The following is a 6,000-nucleotide window of genomic DNA, read 5'->3' as shown; positions in this document are numbered from 1 at the left end:
TGCCTGCATCCCTGCATCCTTGCATCCCTGCGCAGACGCTGCTCTGATCTTGGCTGCACACAGGTGAGCAGGAGGCGCTGCTGCTGGCTGCATCCCTGCATCCCTGCATCCCTGTGCAGATGCTTCTGTGATCTTGGCTGCACACAGGTGAGTGGGCGGCGTTGCTGCTGCCTGCATCCCTACATCCCTGCGCAGATGCTGCTGTGATCTTGGCTGCACACAGGTGAGTGTGCGGCGCTGCTGCTGCCTGCATCCCTGCAACCCTGCGCAGACGCTGCTGTGATCTTGACTGCACACAGGTGAGCAGGCGGCGCTGCTGCTGGCTGCATCCCTGCATTCTTGCATCCCTGCGCAGACGCTGCTGTGATCTTGGCTGCACACAGGGGAGTGAGCTGCGCTGCTGCCTGCATCCCTACATCCCTGCGCAAACGCTGCTGTGATCTTGGCTGCACACAGGGGAGTGGGCGGCGCTGCTGCTGCTGCATTAATGGGACACTCATAATATTAACACTGCCGGTGACTTCTGTACACTGTTCTGCTGGGGATTCTCACGAGAAGACACCCCTCCCCCCCCTCCATCCCTCAGCGGAGGGCCCACGGGGCCCGCATCCGCCCTCCAGGGAACATTCTTCTCCTCCTGGCAGCGAATGAATGAAACGACTGACATAGGGCCGCTTCGGGACTGAAATCGCTCCAAAGCGCTTCCTGCTTGTAGAGTGGGTGGAGGGATCCTTCAGAGAAGGTGAGTTTGGGTTTCATTCTCCGGGAGCGGACAGGAGAGGGGGAGAAGGGGTTAAGGAGGCGCTGACTTCAGCCCTGGAGGTGTGACTGAGCTCTCATTGGGCTGTGAGTCCGGGATTATTGGAGGGAGAGAGGGAGGGACGGGGAGGTGAGGGAGATCTGCTGCGGCAGCCAGAGAGCAGACTGACTGCTAGGAGCGCGGGCGGCGCCGGGAATCTCCCAGGGATGCGCAGCGCCCTGTGTGACCCTGGGCACTTGGAGGGATGACCGCTGAGGAGGGCTCACGCCACACTGAGGTTAGTTAGACTGACCATTGTGACATTTCATGCCTGAGAGAGGAGTCAAAGAGTGGGGTATTGGGGAGACGGGTGAGGGGCCGAAGAGACAGGGAGGGGGAGGGAGAGGAGCCAAAGACGGGGGTATTGGGGAGACGGGTGACAGGCCGAAGGGGGGGGGGGGGGAGGGGGGGAAGGAGCCAAAGAGTGGGGTATTGGAGAGGAGGGTGAGGGCCAGGGAAGAGAGACGGAGGGAGAGGGAAACAGAGCACTGAAGAGAGACTTGGACACGCAGATAGGGGTATTTGGGGGTGCACACGTGCGGGAACGCTTGTGAGATTATATATGTATTTCTATAGCGCTTACTACCCTTGAGGAGGCGTCGAAGCGCCTGTGTATTTTTTAGGTGCTGAACGGGGGCTGCGGTATTGTGTCGTGTTTATTGAAACATATCTCTTCGGTCTGCGTTCTTTAGAGCCGAGGAAAGGCCCTTCGTGGCCCCAAAAACTACCAGCGCCCCCCTCCCCCGTGGCTGTCTACTTACTTACTTACTTACTTTCTCAGATTCTCTCCCTCCCCCCCCTCCCACCACACACACACACACACACACACTTTCCAATCCCTGGTTCTCAGGAAATTGTTAATCTTACACCATTTTAACAGTATTTTTCTGCGTTATCAGATGATTTTTTTTGTTTAAATAATAAACTCTTTACACAGCCTGCGCATTTATATGCAAAGTGTTTACAATCACCTGTTATTGCTCTTTGTACCACCATTGGAAGGATGAAAGGCTGTCAGCACCTGCCTGGGAACAGTGATTTGAACCCTTGACCCGGATGTTTTCAGCAGCACTCGTGCGAGGCTGCTCACATATTTGGCCACAGAGCCTTGAAGCGCCTCTGGGCCGACGTCAATTGCGCGCTGCAGGGCTCTAGGTATGAATAGATTCTTGGTGGGGCCGACTCAGCCCTTCATCTGTCCGAGGGCTGTATCTAGTGCACCTTTAAGGTAGCTGACATCATCACCTGTGCCCAGATCGCTCCACACCCGTCTGACATTAGGCACCCATACCTGGAGCTTCGATGTACACAGACTGCCATTTTCGGGTACGTGTGTTATTCGCGTAACAACCTGTACACCAACGTCACATTGATTTGGACAAGGCAATGACCGTGACCTGAGCTTACAATTTCCCATGTCTGTCCCATGCATCTTAAGCCCTGTCAAGCTTCGCAGGTCCATGCGTGGTGTGCTGCACCATTACGTTTTTTCCCCTTTGAATTCTGGGAATTGTACGCTTGTTTATTTCATTATAAGATAGGACTAGAAGTGCCAAAATTCAAAGAAAAAAGAACTGGACCGGAGCAGCACGTCACTGATTGGCCTGGGAAACTTGGCAGATATGATGTAACTCATTGTGTCCGGGTATTTTGGTTCCAAGTATGGGACTTGTACTCCTGATTTTGTAAAGGGAAACAGAACTACAAGTCCCAGAATTCCAAGCAAAACCTGGAGTGGATGAGGTGCTTATGCATGACAGAGGTAAACTGAGTGTTCTGCCTGCTCTGACCACAATCTCCATCTGCCCTGACCTCCCTCCATGACCTCAGATTTGACCTGCTGAGACTCTGACCTTGACCTGCTGACATCGGCCTGACCACATGACCTCAGCCTTGAGTTGCTAGGCTCCAACCTTGACTTGCTGTTACCCTGGTCTTCAGTGACCTCGACTAGGGGGCGAGGTAGATCCCGGAAGTGGAAGGTGATCCCAGACATCCATTCTGCTCGGCATGGTGTCTGTTCGGGGTGGGGGCTCTCCAGGTGGACGCGGGGGACAGCACCGTCCGAACCAGACCTAGAATGGGTGACAAACATGCACTGAATATTCTAATTGCTGCTCCAATGTGTCCAGCAATTGCCTTTTTATATTTTTAAGTTGGTGCGTGTTTACATAACATAGTTTTTATAATTTATATATTATTTATAGTGCATATGTTTTGCATAAACCGTAACAATATTTTATAGTATTAAATATGTTCTAGTGCTATATAAAAAGAGTCTCTTTAGTCGTGCTGTTTGGGGGCCTGAACAAGTAATGAGCTTCCTTTTTTCACTGAGGTGTATTTGTGTCCCCCCCTCAAGTGCCTCCTAAAGGAATGTGTAAGCTACATTCCTTTGGAGCAAAGTTTGAAACCCTTTCAACAGGTTTACTCCCACAAGTTGCACACATTCTCAAAGTGCTATAATAAATAATATCCTGTATGAAAAATTGACCGGCGATCACTTCTGTATTTTAAACTGACCTCAGCTTCTCTCTACCTTTCCTGTAAACAAGTTACTGTAAAATCTCACCCCATCTGCCTTAAAGCGCTTTTTGGAAACCATAACAAGGTCTATTAATTCCAGCAAGCAAGTGCTTCTCACAGCCCCCTCTAATAATCATATCTATGTCAACAATGTACCACAAAGAAACTGGACTGAATGCATTGAATGAACATGCAAAACTAACCCCAAAATCTGTTAGACTGACCACCAACTTTAGGCTCCCGGGTATCACGCTACTCACCTTAAAGCGATCTGATGCCTCATCAGAGGGTAGTAAGCGCTATACAAATACAATTTAAATTTAAACCTGGCAGACTTACCTTTCTTACTCCAGTGGGGGGCGCACCTTTCAGGTGAGAGGTACAACTAGTTCAGTTAAAGCAGACCAGACTACAACTCCCAGGATGCACTGTGTCCTTAAATGAAAAGAATCAGGTATCCATTATGCTTATGTAGTGATATGACATCCTTACTTATTATTTAAAGCGCTACGAAATGGAAAAAGCAAAAACGAGGTACCAAGCGCTACATTAAAGCGCACAACATGTCGTCATCTGCCCCATCACGAGCCCCAAACACTGCCAGGTATGTCCCAAAAAACAAAGCATCATGGTCTGTGAAAGTGTGCGAAATAATCAGAGTGTATGAGTTCCATGTGTCTTAAATGCAGTTTCCCAGGCTCGCCGCTGCCTTCAGTTGTTCTGGTGTTTACACGGGGTTTTTCCTTTCAGTGGGTTCCTTCGTCTTCCACGCTCTCTGCGCCGGTGTCGGGTTCCCTCGCTTTCAGGGCCGCCCTCTCTCAGCCTCCGGTTTGTTATTCCTTCTAATTCTCTGGAGTCGGCTTGGGGTTTGTTCCCTCTGCTTGGTCCTGTGCCTCGATGGTGAACATTCTCACTTGGGGAGGGTGGTGGGATATTGTCGGGGGGAGGGTTACACCATAAAACGTTAAGTTAACAATATTAACTATTCTGCAAGCCAAGGCGGGGCCACTGGAATTATGTGGCAGGAGAGGCCCAAATTGTGCGGCAGGGTTGAGTAAATTATGCGGCAAGAAAAGGCAAATTATGCAGCACATTTTGGCATAGTATTACTTCGGTATTTATTCATTTTTAGGTGGAACGCTCAGGCGCTCTGGCCTATTGTAATAGATCTGTGGGCTTTTAACCACACCCACCCATCACTGTCACTCGTTCATGGGCTGGCCTTTCAAAAATCCTTTGTTATGATTGGTAAATGCTTTACGTTTGTCCCTCCTTGGGGCAGTTTTGTTACCGCCTTGCCCATCGACCCTGTTTCATGGATAACTGCACGTTTGCCGATATGTCTCTCTGTCGCGCTCATGGCGGCCGTGGCGCTTTGAATCGGTTCACATTTTGTCAACTGTTTTACTTTTCATTTTCAATTTGTTTAGTTCGAAATTGATAACACTAATAGCTCGAACTCGAGCAAACGCGAGGCCCATTGCGTTGCAAATGCTTGTTAAGCTTGGTGACATTGTCTGGGCATTGAATGCACCTCGTTAGTACCAGTTTACCACCCAAAATGTAGTAATAAGCAACCGAAAGGTGATCAGTCCAGCTTTCCAAAGGGCCTTCTATTGGGCAGCAACAGGTGTCCTTGCATTTTTGGTAACATTTGAACCGTTTGAGCAAGAAACACAATTTTTTGCCAAAATCTGGTGATTATGTGGCAGGTGATGGATTATGTGGCGAATGCAGCGAAAGTATAATTATGCAAAAGTCGCTGTGGCCGCACAATTGCATAATTCCAGTGGCCCAGTTTGAGGGTACCAGTCTTACCATCATAGCTGCCACGTTTCCCAGGTCCATGCGAGACTATTTAGGCCAGTCAATCAATCAATCAATCAAAGGCATTTGTATAGCGCACTGCTCACCCGGAGGGTCTCAAGGCGCTGGGGGGGGGGGGAAACGCTACTGCTCGAACAGCCAGGTCTTGAGTTGCTTCCTGAAGGCGAGATGGTCTTGCGTTGTCCGGAGGTGGATGGGGAGGGAGTTCCATGTCTTGGCTGCCAGGTAGGAGAAGGATCTTCCTCCGGCGGTGGCTCTGCGGATGCGGACTTTTTTCTTAGAATCTGGGACTGATCGTTGCATTTAACCCAGCATAAAACCAAGACCACAAGTCCCAGAATTCTTAGAAAAAAGGGCACAGCCTAAATAGTCATGCTCGACCTAGAAAGCTTGGCAGCTATGCTTACTCATTTGAACAGTATTTGATCTTTTGCTGTCTTTGTCCCTTTGTAGGGACAGAAGCCAGAACTCACAGGTATCCATAAAGAATTTGTTCCACCCCTGATATCTCTCTGCAGTCTGTAGCACGTGGTTGTATTTTGCCCAGTCTAAATTCATAACTACAAGTACCAGAATGCAAAGGGAGGAGTAACAGGAGTGGGAGACCTGTCAGGATCCTGTGGTCCGCAGACTGCGTACAGATTTCTATAGCAGGTGCTCAACCCACTGAGATGTATAACCATTATTATATCAGGCTTCCAACAAAAAGAGTTCTACATAACATGATGAATGGCGATTTCCATAGTTATGTCAAATTGTTGCATATAATTAACGGTTCCAGCTTTCTGTTTTTACTGATTTTTACAGATAAATACTAGGGGTGATAAAAATTTCCGCTCCGCCAGCAA

General features: G+C 49.2%; 1 protein-coding gene across 1 annotated transcript in view; it reads left to right on the top strand.

Annotated features, from left to right (window-relative positions):
- Positions 1–880: 880 nt before the first annotated feature.
- The window catches only part of PRRT3 (proline rich transmembrane protein 3), a 181,606-nt gene continuing 176,486 nt past the window's right edge, over positions 881–6,000 (top strand). The window contains exon 1 of the mRNA XM_069206162.1: positions 881–1,037. The gene's annotated coding sequence lies outside the window, so the exon portion shown is untranslated. The remainder of the gene's footprint in view (positions 1,038–6,000) is intronic.

The sequence above is a fragment of the Pleurodeles waltl genome, chromosome 9, assembly GCF_031143425.1.
Source record: "Pleurodeles waltl isolate 20211129_DDA chromosome 9, aPleWal1.hap1.20221129, whole genome shotgun sequence".
Classification (NCBI taxonomy): domain Eukaryota; kingdom Metazoa; phylum Chordata; class Amphibia; order Caudata; family Salamandridae; genus Pleurodeles; species Pleurodeles waltl.
The sequence above is the reverse complement of the archived record's forward strand: the minus strand, read 5'-3'. Positions and strand labels throughout refer to the sequence as shown.